General features: G+C 45.0%; 1 protein-coding gene across 1 annotated transcript in view; it reads right to left on the reverse strand.

The window, feature by feature from the left end:
• Map3k20 (mitogen-activated protein kinase kinase kinase 20) overlaps positions 1 to 6,305 on the reverse strand; it is a 160,107-nt gene extending 153,802 nt beyond the window's left edge. The window contains exon 1 of the mRNA XM_051166212.1: positions 6,139 to 6,305. The gene's annotated coding sequence lies outside the window, so the exon portion shown is untranslated. The remainder of the gene's footprint in view (positions 1 to 6,138) is intronic.
• Between the last annotated feature and the right edge of the window lie 9,822 nt (positions 6,306 to 16,127).

A 16,127-nucleotide genomic window follows, 5' to 3' on the forward strand; every position in this document is an offset into this window, starting at 1 on the left:
CTTTCAAATGGTTTTTAATAGAGATGGATCCTATTTAAGTTACTAAGCCATTTTTTTTCTTTGTACTTTTTAAATACTAGTATTTCTAGGCTGTATTTATTCAATTATAGCACTCACTTCTGTAGTGTCCTAGAGTGTCCACCTTCCTCAGAGACACTGTCTTTTTTCTGATGATATCTACTCATATCCTATGGGCACCCAACTCAAGAAAACTGTATTCTGCTTCATTAAATTCCTCCACATCATAATGAAAACAATGGTTTAAAATTTAATTTTACAAATAAAGCCTTTGAGATTTGTCTGGATTTTTCTCTTTTGTATATTTCTGGCTTACATACTTCATCTTTTTCCATCCATAATTTATACTTTCCTTTTGTCTTTCTTCGTGGAAGTTGTTATACGTTTATTTCCAAAACAACATAAGAAGGAAAACCAACTTGTATTTTGTTTCTTTGGTTTTTTCCATACAGGGTTTCTCTGTGTAGCCTTGACTGTCCTGGACTCACTTTGAAGACCAGGCTGGCCTTGAACTCACAGGGATCCACCTGCCTCTGCCTCCCTACCTCCCAAGTGCTGGGATTAAAGGCGTGCGCCACCATGCCCGGCTCCAGAAAACCAACTTGTGTCATCATGATCAAGACAAACTTTTAAGGGGATTTCTGAGGCTGAAGAGATGGCTCAACAGGTAAGATCACTTGTTCACATCCCTGGCACGCACGTAAAAGGCATTCATGACAATGCGTGCTTGTAATCCCAGTGTTGTCAAGGGGTGGAGTAGGGAGATGAGAAGGGGGTGGGCAGAGACAAGTGGATTCTGGGAGCTTGCTGGCCAGCCAGTCTAACTAATGTGGCAAGCTTTAGATTCAGTGTGAGACCTTGTCTCAAAAAAATAAGGAGGAGAGAAAGGAAGACATCCAGCATCCTTCTCGGCCTCTCCATGCCCTTGGCCACATTCACAAACGCATATATCACACATGCAGAAGGAAGGAGCAGAGGGCAGAGAGAAGAGGAAAGGACTTGGGGGAGAGGGGCAGCAAGAGGCCTCAGCAGGTAAGAGCGCTTGCCATCAAGTCTGAGTTTGATCCCAGGAACCTACATGGTAGATGGAAGAAAAGAACTGACTCCCACAAGCTGTCCTCTGACCTCTGTGCATTGTGCACCACACACACACACACATTTAAAAAATACTTAAAGACGATCCTCAAAAGCCTCTAACAAACCTTGCTTCTGATGCGTGTTTCTTCATACAGTCAAGTAAATAAATGAATCAAAACGGCCTTCTCTCATGCACTTCATGGTGCTGTTTGGAATTACTTCCCTGTGTTCTATTAAGAATTCTGGGTTATTTTGTTTGTTTGGGTTTTTGTTTGTTTATTTGTCTTTTTTTTTTTTTTTTTTTTTTTTTTGAGACAGGGTTTCTTTGTGTAGCCTTGGCTATCCTCACTTAGTAGACCAGGCTGGCCTTGAACTCACAGTGATCCACCTGTCTCTGCCTCCTAAGTGCTGGGATTAAAGGCATGTGCCACCACTGCCCAGCTTGTATTTTTAATTTTTAACAATGAGGAAAACTGGGGCTGGAGAGATGGCTCAGAGGGTTAAGAGCACTGACTACTCTTCCAGAGGTCCTGAGTTCAATTCCCAGCAACCACATGCTGGCTCATAACCATCTATAATGAGATCTGGTACCTTCTTCTAGCATCTAGACATACATGCAGGCAGAACACTGTATAAATAATAAATAAATAAACCTTAAAAAAAAAAAAAAAGAATGGGGAATGCCATGGTTTGATGTACTTCTTCATAATGTCAGGGTCAGGGATTTAAAGAAACAAGTCCTGAACAGACTGCTCTGTGCCCTTCTTTTAAAAATAAATCAATTAATGACAATAGTTGCAAGACTGGGTTTATGAGTAAAACTAACTAGAACCATGTCTACTTTGCGATGTTCTTCAAAGCTGCTTTCAGAAAAGCAGACCTGACATAAAATAGCCTGGGCCCAGGAAACAGGACTTCTTCTGGCATGGTCCCATCTGAGAAAACCCAACTTTATATAGAGAACAGATGATTCCCCTCTCTATTTGTGCTTTACCATATAAGTACTGTGACTCTCTGGTCGGAGCAAAGGTTAAAATCAAAACAAGCTGGTAAAGTGAGACACTCTTATTCATCCATTAATATTCCAATAAGTGAAAAAGCAACTTCCATGGCACGCTTCCTTGCGAGAGATGCTGTTAGCAGAAATTAAATAAGTAAGAGGCAGGAGAGTGGGTGGTGGAGAGATGCTCTGTGGGACGAGTCTGTGGTCACTGGAGCCCAGCTAGGAAACAAGAAGTGAGTCCACCCATGTGCTGGGCCACCGGAGGGGCTTCTTGTGGAAAGAGAAAAAGTGGTGGTGGGACTGCCGTCAAGCAAAGAGGGAAGATTTCTGGGGCTGCCTCAAAGAATGAGCAGGTGCCCGGGGGGGGGGGGGGGAGTTGCTCTGCTGAGCAACAGGCTGTACTTGCTAAGCCAGGCCCCGCCCACTCATCCTGGGGGGTCTGCTGCACAGTTCCATCCCTGTCAAATAGGAAATACCCAACCAGCCCGACTACTGGCATACAAGGTGCCACCTGGGCAACCTGAGACTGGCTGCCTAGAAGGAAGGAATGCATCCGCATAAGGGCAGATATGCGAGTCAGAACCGGGTCACCTGAAGGAAGACGCCAGAGAAGACAGACGTGGGGATTATTAAATTTGGCCAAAAGCAAGACCCGTATTATGCTTGGCTGAGGTGAAATTATCTGTGGGTGCAAATTACAGAACTGCTGGTGACTAGTGACACCAGCACAAGAAGATAATCTGCCCTCTCAGGAGGGAGTGAGCACTCAACGGGAGGTGGGGGCAGGGAGTGGAGCATCCTTCATAGGTGAGACGGTGAGGGATGTGTCTCTACAGTCTGCCTCAGCCTGACTGGCACGATGACTAACTAAGCTAGTATGACGTGCTGACTGACCGGCTTCCTTTACAGGGAGACACAGTCATGTACCTGAAAGTAAACATGAGGGGATGTTAGCAATCTACATCTTTGAAACAATATAATAATGAAATAATGAAAGTCCTTGAGACTCTCCTCACATGGCTGGGGAGGTCCACATTCCAAAGCCCATACCCCCCCCCACACACACACGCAATTCTCTCCCATCTCCAAAGCAAAGAGCTCTTGACCATAAAGACAGCCACAGACTATACATGCCCTTGGGAGGATGGTCCAATTCGAGACTTCTCCTGGCAAAATGGACTCACGGTACCTCTTCCATCAGACTGGGGGCTACAACCCTCACCAGGCCCCATCCCGTCTTCCCATGGGCTAATCCCCATATACGCAGCACACAGTGATCTTAGCTCTGGCTGCTTGGCCATAGCCAGCCCGTGCTCCCTGGAACTTCCAAACTCTTCACACATATACTTAAGTGCATCAATCTTCAGATTCCTCCCCAACACACAGCTTTACAAAGCCGCATAGACGCTTTGATGCTCAGAGAGGGGAACCTAGGAAACCCCCCCCCCCATCTACTCTTAGCATACACATTTAAGCATGATAGGCCAGCCTTGGCTGGGAGAGGCGAGGCAAGCACACAGCCTGAGTAACGTGGGGAAGCCCTCTCTGCACTCAAGTCATGGTAGCTGGCGCTTCAGGGACTAGCCGGAGCATTTCCACATGCTGCCTCAGACACCGCTGCCCGAGAAGCAGGTATTACTGGCCCCCAAGGTTATAAAGGTAAGCCAAGCCTGCTTTACAAATGACACAACTGGGATTCAACTTGGGTCACCCTCTTTTCTTCTTCTACTCCATCATTTTCTGCCTCCTAGTTTTCCTTCCCTCCCCTACCCCCCCCCCCCCCCCATCCCCACCCACCGCCCAACGCCCTTAAACAGACCCATTTCTTGGTACCACAATGACTGGATGGCTTACTAGCCACGTCATTTGAGACTTTAATTTTCTACCAGCAGTGGTGTCCCTGGGGTTAAAGTGCCAGAGTGTGGCTCCTTGTTCTCATGGTCTTTTGCTGGGTTAGGATTATTCAACTCCTGTTATAATCGATGCTTCTGCTCGCTGTCCCCCGGAGGGTCCCACACAAAAGACCCTGTAGTACCAGCCAGGCCTTTAGGCTCTGGTGTCGATTGGCTGTCATTCCCTGCTCAGGTAAGAACTTTTTGGTTACAGCAGGAACTACGCTTGTGTTATGTTGACTGGGCCAAGGGCAACAGGCACAAAGTAGCCTAAACTTCCCCACAGTAAGACGGAAGGTGCCTCAGCTGCTGCTCCTATAGACAGACCAGTCTCCTCCACCTTGTCCATCTGTCCCGGGCAGAATAAAATGGAACACAAATAATTCAAACTTTTATTTCCAACATGTGAGGGTGCAGAGGCTCTCCTACTCCAACGACACTGCGTCCGCCACAGATGCCGTTCCCCCAGTTTAACAGAAGAGGCTTCTGTCAAGCTCTAAGAGCCTGCTGACCAGCGCTGGATGCACTGGGAGTTTTATCTAGCCTCTTTGAGAAAACGGCCCTGTAATTTCTCCAGTGTCTCCTCTGGCGATTCGACTATTCACTCCACACCCTTTGTAACTCCTCCTTATGATTCTGCAGCCCTATCAGACTCGGTTTCACTGCTTAGTCCAGATAGGCACTGAGCCAATGTATTGCCAATAGCACCCACTCACTCTGCACTAACTTAAAATACACAGTGCAGCTCGCCAAGTTTCCTTATTTGGCAAGAAGGTCCCTCAGTTCCCAAGATCTTTGACCATCCATTTTTAGATCTAAATCTGTGTGCTTAATATTTGGTTATTACTTCTCTTAATGTGTTCTTATGTATCCCTCCCCCACACCAAAATAAAACTTTTTAAAACAGCTATTTGTTTTCCTAGACAACAAAATGTTTTCCACTTAAACTTTTGACTTGCACATTTCCAGTTTAAAAAAAAATCAAAATAATCCCAAAAAAGTTCTTGTAAAAATTATACTGTAAAAGACAAAAAAAAAAAAAAAAAAAAAAAAAAGCTACAAAAGACCGTTTTTCTCTATCTTAATTCTCTCTTTCCAAACAAGTAAAATTCATGTTCATTTACAATCTCCCAAATCTCTCACTATTGTACCGGGAAACTAAAACAAAGACTCTACAAATGACCAAAACCATAATTAAAATGCAGCCGTCGCTTTTCTAAAAATCAAAGAAGGAATGAAATTTCACTGAAGAGACAGGCCTACGACCAAGAAGTCTGGTTTTGAATCATTTGTTTATCTTTTGTAGTTAAATATTTTAGTAGGTTTGGATACACTAAATGCTGGCAGTTGGTTTCATCTACGGTCAAGAAAGCCAGATGATTCCTTACAATCACTTCAGGGGTAAAACAGGAACACACTTTCACAACAATCGGAACTCAGATGTCCTCAATCCATTCTGGAAGACGGTTCTCATACGCATTATTAACGAAGGCTGCTTATTGTGAAATCGCTGGAACGGGCCACCAAATGGTGTGCTTTCATTATTAACGAAACTAACAAAAATAGTAATTATGCTCTTCATAAACAGTGCTTATGCAGGATCTCCAGGCGCACGAGAAACATACATTTTCAGCAACCCAACAATGACGTGCCATTGTTTTTCAGGCAGTTCCATGTCATCATCAGGGCAGTTTAAGAATTAAAGTTTGTCTGAGAGCTGTCACGCGCCGGGCGAGACGGGTGCGCGGCCGGCGGGAGTCACTCAGCCGCCAGGCCGGGTGTAGCTCCCTGGTGCCCGCGACACCCGCGCGTGCCCCCACGTAAGGAAAGGGTACTCGGGAAGGGCAGCCGGCTCCCCGCGATCGCCGCGGACTGTGCCAGACCGGGCTCTTCCGGGCACCGAGTGCCCCGCGGGACCGGCCCGGACTTGCCCAGGCTGTACTCGGCCCAGCCGCAGAGTGCTATGGGCTCGGGGGCTGCGGGACCGGAAGGTTGCGGGACTCCAGGGCACCGGGCGCCGGCCGAGTACTGCCGCCCGCCGAGCCCTGGCCTCCCGTACCCGCGGCTGCCCGGGTCCCCGCAGGCCCCAGCCCCGCCAATCCTCCGGTGGAGCTCCCTCCCGCCTCCCGGGTCCCCCGCGACCCTTACCTGGCTCCCGGGCCGGGCGCGAGCGGCGGCGGGGGTCCCGGACGGCGGCCCGCGCGGCTCCCACGCTTCCGCCGGACTCAGGAGTTGAACATTCCGCCTCTCCGCGCGGCGCCAATGAGGAAGATGTCGCGGCAACAGCACCACCTACCTCCCAGCGCGGAACCGCCGGCCCGTCAGACTCCTGGGCACGCCCGGCCCGGCGCCCAGGGGAGAGGCCCGGGGCTCAGGGTCACAGGGACCCCAGCTGCTGCAAGCCCCCAGTGGGACTGAGAGCACTGACTAGGAAGGGGGTTAACAGGGAACTCGATTTCAGGGTTGCATGTGCCACCATCAACAGGTTCTTTGGGGATTTTGAGGAGGAGTCACGGCCTGCTGCTCTGGTTGGTGACTTTTAAGATGAAGTGCCTGAGATTTTCACATAGAAGAGACAAAGTCCGTCGCAAGTGTTTAGGGGGGTGGGTGCGGGGGGGGGGGACACGGCATAAAGCTTCAGGGGGAAGAGAAATTGATTGGGAAGGATGGAGCTGGAGGGGGAAAAGAGATGAAATTGAAAAAGTAGGGGAGACATTTTCTGAGTTAGAATTTAGTCCTGCACACACGTGGAGAAATGAGAAAAGTTGAAATGGAGTAAAATGGGTTTTAGTGCATTGCATTTTATTGGAGCACCTGGGCTTACTAAGCCTTAGGATTTTAAGCCACATTCTCTTGCCTCCCCAACCATTTTAGTGGGGGTTTAGAGAGGTGCCTCGACACGGAAACAAGCTAAGTGGTACATATTGTCACTACTGGTTACAGATGGAATCGCGCGAGGACCCCAGTTAGAGGGTACACGATGGGATCTTTTTTTAAAAAAATGAAATTGGAGTTGAGAGACGTGTTTCAGAAAGAGGCCACAGAAATTGGTGACCCATTCGGTTGGGAAAGAAGAAAGAGATGATGCCAGCATCTGAGACCTGAGTGACTGGAAGAACGATGGTGTCACTGACAGAAATAGAAATGTGGCTTCCTGCTGAGTTTTGAAGTCATGAGAGGAAAAACAGGTAGAGATGAAACAAGAAACGGAAATCAGAAAAGAAGCCAAAAGAGAAACAGAAAATTTGAAAACCATTCATATGTATTTAACGTATGAGGGTGGAAGGGGAGGGGGCGGAGTAAATATAAAATAAAAAATAATAGACCCACTTTCTGGTCTGTTATTACAAGGACTGTGGATTTTCGATTAAGGAACTATGTCTTGGTAATGGAGAAGACTGTTGAAAACTGTCACGCTAAGATTCCTGTTGTAGGTGATCAAACAATTGTAAAAAGCCGTCTGTCTACTCAAATGAGCAGGTGACAGGCTCTTGAACATGCTGTGGGCATGAAGTGCCCGCAGTCACCTTAGCTTTAGGTGGCTTTAAGCTTTTGAAATGTGTCCTGACTCTGGCCTGGTGGTCAGGGACCCTGGCTTTGCTCTTGGCCCCCCCGGGCTATCATCCGGAACACTTAAGGACAGACCTCAGGATCCTGCTCACAAAAACGTGCTGGTAGCTACCGGCTGGAGCTTGCCAGCCAACCGGTGCCTGTGCATTGCTTTATAACGGGCGGGTGGAGCTGAACAGCCTCAGCATTCTTAACCACATTATCTCCCCTCCTCATTTCCTTCACTCTGTTTTCCTTCTAGAATTAGGCTCACAGAGTAGCCAGCAGGAACAAGGAACTCGACAAAGTAGTTTCAAAAACATATTTGAAGGAGCACCTCGCAGACATCCTGCCTTCCCATTTATATGGTGAGTTCCTCAAGGCTACATCTTATATTCTATTGGTGTGGGGCCATGACCGTAATAAACACACACTGATTCTGTGATTAAAACCAGCTTGCCTCAACTTCTTCTTCTTAAGATTTATTCTCATTTTGTATGTGCGAGTGTTTCACCCACATGTATGTGTGTGCACCGTATACGTGCCTGGTACCCACAGAGGTCAGAAGAGGGTGTCAGATTCATTGGAACTAGAATTATGTGTGTTTGTGAGGCACCGTGTTGGTGCTGGTAATTGAACCAGGGTCCATTGCAAGAGCAGCAAGTGCTCTTAACCACTAGCCATCTCTCTGGTCCCGTTGCTTCAACTTTTGATTTTTTTTTTTAAGCAAATGGCTTGTTTACTTGGGACCATATTGATCTCGTTAGACCCCAGAGCCATACGGTCCACCATCATGCTGACTCCTACCGCTTACTCAGCTTTTTCAAACTTAGAAAAATAATCTTTTTTCAAGTTTGGTTTTTTGGTGAATCCTTCTTGGGCAGATTATAGATTTACAAGTGTAAACCAGCAACAACAAAAGATCCCTGATCACAACTCTGTCAAGCCTTGTTATTCCTTCACTTCAAAGGCTTCCACACTAAAAATAGATGTACTCTCAGCTGTGGGGTAGTGTGGAAGTCCTTAGCACCCTCTTATAGCCAAGAACACCCTCCAAAGTAAGCACGCATTCTAAGTTTAAAAAAAAATTAAGTGCTGATTAAATACAGCTTAACAAAAATGCTACCTAACCCCTTATTCAATGGGATCCCTCCCCCCTGCGCCTTTAATAGAAATTCTGGAACTGCTACAAGCTGGGGGAGGGGGGGGTGTAGAACAAGCATGTGGCTTAAAAAGAAGAAAGCAGTCCCTGTCCCCTCAAAGTGATAACATCTGCCACTCAGGCTGGTCCCCGGGGCATTTTTTCTCCACTCATCTTAGTTCTTTACCTCAGATTGGTAAAGATTGGGAGTCTTTGACCTCTGGACCACAGCTTCACAGCTAAGAGTTACCACAACTTGTCTACAGAGGCCAGTGCCATACAGCTCTGAGTCCCTAGGAAATGAAGGTGCAAAACTAAACATCCTCTGAGGTAAATATAGTCATTACTTTAAAATCATGAACAAAGCCTACATCACAGTCAGAGGACACCACCACCACCACCACCACCACCACCACGGTGTCGGGAGCAAACACTTTTATCTGCTGCACCATCGTTGGGCCCTAGAGAATGGATTGCGAGGAGAAGCAGGCAGGTGTAGCGGCCCATGACTATCATCCCAGCATCTGGGATACCCTTGTGAAGCACTGTCGGCCTAGGCTACAGGGTGAGGCCTTGTCTCACTAAACCAAAACCAAGAAAAAGGTAAGCATTGTCCAAACCTCTTCAAAAATCACAAAAGCATCTTCCCTCCCCACCTCCACCCCCACCCCCCTCTCTCTCTCTCTCTCTCTCTTTCTCCTTTGGCAAATCTCCGGAATGGCTGGCTTAAGTAGAGAACATGGATTCTCATTCTGCTTCTGCGTTTAATATGCTGCAGCATCACACACATGCCCTCTGGGAAACTCTACACTCATGGAGCCACAGTAAAAGCAGTCTCAGTGGAGCCCCTGAAAGGGTTGTCACCGCTCCTATAGAGTCAAGGGTGCTTGCTTGCTCCCTAACCTGGAGGGAGCTGGTTGCTCATACTGTCCCAGGATGATGTCACGGCCACACTGAGTAGGAGAGGCAAATCCTCTGACAGATATTAAAACATGTGGAATGTGGTCCCACCCTTATCCTTGGGGATGCTGTCCTTAGCTATGCCACCTAGTAGTCACGTGGGTTGATAGAGGCGCACTTACTGGAATCTTCCGTCCTATTTAGGCTCATTCGTTACTGATGTTTGCCATGCCAGCCCTTCAAATCCAAGAGCTAAAAGTGAGTCTCTCACAGCCCTCCAGCATCAAGCCTTGCCATCTCCAGGTCCCCCTCTGCTTTTGCTTTATGGTAAGAAGCAGACAATCTCTTCATAAAAGCACTGACTTCCTGTGGCTTCCTGCAGGAATCCTGGGGTTATTGCTAAATGGTATAACCTGTATGTGCACACCAGGGCTCACTCACTGAAACCAGGAAGTGCCTAGTTTTTCCTGACTGGGCGATGTAGGAAGTTGAGCCACAGAGTGTGCATGGAGGGGTTTCCCAACATGTACTGATGGATCCCCCCTCGCGCATCTGCCTGCTCAGCACTGTAGCAGCTGGAAGGAAGACGTAAGTGACAAGCACATTTTAGTGACAGAGGGACATGAGTTTAGAAGGCGCAGCCAACATATTTGATAGAAGAATCATTTCAGGGGCTGGCGAGATGGCTCAGTGGTGGAGACCTGAGTCCAAGTCCCAGCAGTCACACTAGGCAGCCCACAGCCATCTGTAACACCAGCTCCAGGACATCTGATGCCTCTGTCCTCTGTAGAAATCTGCAATCATGTGTGTGTCACACACACACACACACACACACACACACACACACACACGCATGCACACTTAAAAATAACAAAAAATGTATATATTTTTTAAAAAAATAAACATTTCAAAACCCCAAAGCATGCTGGACATGGTGGTACATGCTTATATAACTCCAACATTTGGGGCTCATGAGTTTGACACCAGCTTGGGCTACACAGTGAGATCTTCGTCTCAAAAACAAACACCTCAAAAACCTTTGAAATCCTTTATTGGACACCTCAGTACAGCCAGTACAATTTTTCTCATAGTTCATTCAAAACCTTCAGTTGTCCAACCCAAACTTACCTGCCCCCAAATTATCTGCCATCTTCACGAGCTTCACACCTGCCTCAGACTGAACCGTGGGCCCTTGCTCTCTGTCCTGCTGCCCTCCTAGCACCCCTGTGTTAAGGACCAGCGGAAGCCTCTGCTTCCCCCAAGGCCTTTTCCATTCTTCCATGGATTAGTGATCCACCGCACCCCGCCCACCCCACCCCGCCCCGCCCTGCCCCACCCCGCCCACCCTGCCCCACCCACCATAGGTTCTCATCATACTTTGCACTAGGGTTTTACTCCATAATAGATTCATTTAACAATTTACCTGCTTGTCATCCCCTGTTCTTTATGAACCTTAAAAACGAAGATTCATAGAGATCACTATTGTGTCTGTGTCCTGTGCCTACCCTAACTGACACCAGGCAGCGTTTGGAAGCAGTCAAATATTTAACGAGGATAAGGAAATGAGTGACAATTGGGTTTATGACTCAATTAATGCCATCTTTAGCGATTAGAGACTAGAGGAGGATGGGAATGAATGATGCACAATCATTAATTCTCTTAGGCAAGTGACTAGACGTTTTACACATATATGGGTTGTTGACTGTATTTAGTCCATGAAAGAGGAGCTGCGGGATCAAGTGATTCTACACAATCCTGCTCAACATCATGTAACTCGCGAGTCAAGTCGGGTTCTGAGTAAACCCCAGCTGCCCTGATCTTGTAGCCGATTTCCTTCCTACTGCACTATACATGAGAGGAAACGCATTTCTAGAAATGTCTGGTAAAAATGATGAGTTTACCACGGTGGTTCTCAACCTGTGGGTCACGACCCTTCTCGGGGGGCATCAACAGCCTTTTCACGGGGGTTGCATACAAGCATCAGAATACACAGATTTTTACATTAAGGCTCATAACAGTTCCAAAATCTACAGTTATGAAGTAGCAATGGAAATAATGCTATGGCTGGGGTCACCACAACAATGTATTAAAGGATCACAGCATTAGGAAGGTTGAGAACCACTGCTCTGTCAGCATCTGCCCTCTGCCCAGCTCTTTCCCAAAGGAAAAGATCGGAAACAGATTAAAGTGACGTATTATGTGTATACCAAAGGACTTTGTGTATAAGCAAGGTGGGGGGGGGGTAGGGGAGGGAAATCTATATATTCCCTACCTTCAAGATTTTTCTGAAAGACTTTAGGCTTTTTTGGCGTCACTTATTAAAATTAAATTTGCCAACTGAGCAGCGTAACTGCAAAGGGACTGGACATCCACTCAGGCAGGATGCTTCGCAATGTGACTAGGACAGTTTCTTACTATAAAGATTCAGGAACAGGGCCCCAGACTTCTGTGTACAATATCTTCCTATATGTCAACCCTCAGCACTGCTGAGGTACTCAAGAAAGGGAAATCCCCCACACAGCCCTGTGGGGGGGGGGTGTCTACTCCCCTCCTTTGGTTCCTCCACCGCTGCCTCCCTCCCGGCATCTTCACCTACTTGAGATGTTTCCATATTAATTCTAACCCTCCTCATGGTACCTGGCAACCAAACATACTCTGCCTCACCACAGGCGTGGTGGTAGAAAACTCTATTAAAAAAAAAAAAAGTTATTGAATCCTAAAGGGCAGTGTGCAGATTATAATTGCCTAAACCCAAAATATAGTGAAAATATTCAAGTTTCTAAAATTAAGGCCTCTGTGTCCACAGATGTAATAGATGTGAGGTTTCATCCTCAGATGCCTGTATCTTTGTCCCAGTGAGCTGCTAAGACACTGGGTTTTAGATGTAGATAATCTGGAAAACAGAGGCCCATTAATTCTTTTTTTTTTTTTTTTTTTTTTTTTTTTGGGTAGTCTCTGTATCTTCCAGAAAAAGTCCCCTGTTATCATGGATAAAAGAAGTTCTCAGATTCAAATTTACAGATAGTATAAGAAGTCAAATGATACAATCCCATATAACATTGCATCGTCATATCAGTTTCTTGGGTTTGGAGTCGTGTTCTCTATAGGGCTGTGGGAGAAGCTGCTTCTTTTGATATCAGATAAATCAGTAATTCTATTCCAAATTCCATATGCATTTAAATTATTCATAAATAAAGTTATATCAATAGCTTCATATTAAAATTTCAGCCATCTATGCATTGTTTGTGCTTTTCTTTTTGAGACAGAGTCTTGCTCTTTAGGTCAAGTTGGCCTGAAATTCACTATGTCGCCCAGGCTGACCTGCTCACTGAATTCTCTTGCATTGGACTCCCAAGTGCTGGCATTGCAGATGTGAGCCAACCGTGCCCAACACCATGGCCTTTTCATTATATAAACCATGAAATGATAGTAATATATAATAACTGTTAGTCCCAGAGATGCAAGGAGAATGACCACTGGGACAAATTAATTAAAGCAAGGAATTAATTAAAGCAAGTTTATTTATTCATGTACATGGGCTACCTTCCCATAAGGTAGGGTTCAAGAGGTCAGCAGTGGATGTGAGGAAGATGCGGTTTTTATAGCTCAGGGGTAAGAGCTTTCCAAATGGGAGATTTGGTAGGCAAAATAGGCCAGGTTACAGGAGCAGAATGTAAGCATAGCAAGTTAGTCATAATGAGCTCCTGAAACAAAGACATGGCTGCAAGTTGGTCATAGCCAGGTAGTCATAACAACTTTTTGAAACAAAGGTAGGGTTGCAAGATGGTTATTATAATTTTTTTTTAAGGCAAAGACTCAAAACTGGAACAGGCAGCACAGAACCATTTGCAGTTAAGGTTACAGGTGTGGCATAGCCCAGTCCTTGAGAAACAGAGGCTTGATCATAAACAGGAATGAAACTACTTTGTCTTTATTGTAAGGTGGCTTTTAAGCCTAAGATGGAAGCAGAGGCTGGTTCATCATTACTTATTACCAATAACAATTTCTTTCTCTTTCATCTGCATGTATGTTTTACTGGTAAGACTGATCTGGGTTTGTGTGTGTGTGTGTGTGTGTGTGTAAAGTACACAAGCAAACAACATAGGTCCTCTGACCTGCTTCCATGCAGACTGTGGGGAATGATTGTGCCTCACAGCCTGGACCTGGACCCTACTGATGTAGATATACCACACCAGCCTACATAGCCAGAATATTCTGGGCAAATAGTAAACTCCTTTTCTCTATACTTCTTTTGAATTATTCTTCCTTATGCTGAAATTTGGCCAACTAATATTTTCATTAAGTTTTAATTGCTTTTTTTTTTTTTTTTTTTTTTGCCACCACTGGATCTTCTCTACATTTATAAGATCCATTTGTATTAAACCCTTGTCCACACTGTTGTTTGTAACACCTTCTAATTTAGTAGCATCTGCAAATTTCATTAACATGCTATTTACTCTCTCTTCCAGATCATTAAAAAAAATGCAATTTCTTATGTATTAAATTTTGCGGTTGAATAGGTTTAATTTGCTGTTGTAATTTCAATGCATGTTTTCTAAAGACACAATGCAGTTAAGAATGGCCTTAACATAGGCTTAAATCCATACCCAGTTTATAGTTATTTTACTATTATGCAATCCATTTGTGTTCTTTAATCAGCACTGCTGTGAGCTCCATTGAAGCCATAATCTATTGATTTTCTCGTCCCTCTTTTTCAATACAGTCATCATCTTGGCTTTAAATGCACAGCAATAGCAGAGTTAGCCATTGTTGGGCTCTGAGCCACAGCAATTTATAAAAGGAAATTAAGTCTTTTTTTTCTCAGTGAATGGTCTTCTATAGATTTAAGATATGTTCCACATTAAGATCTTTAATTCATATTTGTTTTCCTATGTGTGGTATCAATGTTCTAACATGAAGCAACTTGTAGATATATTCTTGTAAGCAAGGAAACAGTACCAAGGATAAATGCCTTATATATATAATAAAACTCACTTAATATTTCTCTATATGTATATAAATAAAGGCAGGAATGCATATGTATTTATGTACTCAAGCCTGTGCACTGACTGCTAGAGACTCTGGGGTGACTTTGTTTTTTCCAGCGAGCCACTTTCAAATCCGTATGTGAGGTCTATTAGGCCTTCACTTGACTCCTGGTCACACATCACCATCTTTATTAGTGTTCTACAACGATGGTTTGCATTTTCAGTGTGACCAGACTTCTGGTCACATGTGGCAGTTTTAAATCATTATCCAGCCAATTAGTCTTTGTGTTCTCTGAACTACTTTTTAGGAAACATCTTCCTTTTCTCTCTCAGTCTCGTTATTTCTTTCCTTTTATTCTGTGGTGTCCTCACAATATGATCCCATAGGGACCTTTTATTTTACAACTTGGAAGTTTTATTTTGACTCTAAATGTAGTTTCTTAATGTGAACCATTCTCCTAATAGCTGTGCTGGCCACCTTGGCGTACTGTCATACAGTTTACATGTAACTTTAAGAGTTATTTTTAATTATGTGTGTGAGTGAGGGTGTGTGCACCTGACTGAAGGTGCCTGTGGAGGCCAGAAGAAGGTATTGCCTGCCCTGGAGCGGGATGATAGGCAACTGTGGCCCACCCAATGATGGTGTGGGGACTTGAACTCTGGTCCTCTGTACAAGCAGTGTGTGCTCTTAACTGCTGAGCCATCTCTCTGAAAAAGTGGCTTAGAAGTTTTATAAAAGCCAGCAAAATTATTTGTTTATTATAACACAGTAAAGACAAGTATGTGTGTTGCTTTTACTGAGAGTTAAAGGCTGTCTTTCTAGAAGATTCGTTTTGGAGCATTTCCAAAGAAAACACCCATGTTCTCAGTAAATGCCAAAACCATGTCATAGTTGGTATTGGATACAGTTGAATACTGAAGCTATGATTTGGAGGGAAATTTTTCAGTGTTTTAGAATTTCCCTGTCTTAACATAATTTTTATTTATCGGATTTAAAAACAATCCCATAGTAGACATGGAGGTTAAAGAGATAAAATAACAAGCCAGTTAAAAGCCTGGCGCGATGGCACATTCATTTAACCCCAGCACTTGAAGGCAGAAGTAGAAAGGTGTCTGAGAGTTCGAGGCCAGCCTGGTCCACATAGGGCAGCCAGAGCTACATAGTAAGATCCTGTCATAGATAAACAGATAGATACATAGATGAACGAATAAATAAATGAAAATGTTTTTTTTTTTAAGTTTTGAAACTTTAAGGAGTCGAACTTTTCTTGAAGATATCAACGTTTGTCTATGTTATTGTGTGCGTGTTTGTCTGTGACGGGGGTCCTCCCCACAGCCTCGACCTCCCCACATAGCATACAATGCCCTGAAATTTCTGGTTCCTTCTGTGTCAGCCTCCTGAATGCAAGAATTAAAAGAATGGGCTTCAGCCTACAAAGAGAGTTGATTCTTGAGCCACTTGGCTGCCCCTACTCTTAGTGCCCACCTCTTGGACGTGCTCCACTCTTCATTTCCTGTCGTACTTTATGATAATTCTTCATATAATTACCGGCCCTCCC

Source organism: Acomys russatus, chromosome 24 (genome assembly GCF_903995435.1).
Source record: "Acomys russatus chromosome 24, mAcoRus1.1, whole genome shotgun sequence".
Classification (NCBI taxonomy): Eukaryota; Metazoa; Chordata; class Mammalia; order Rodentia; family Muridae; genus Acomys; species Acomys russatus.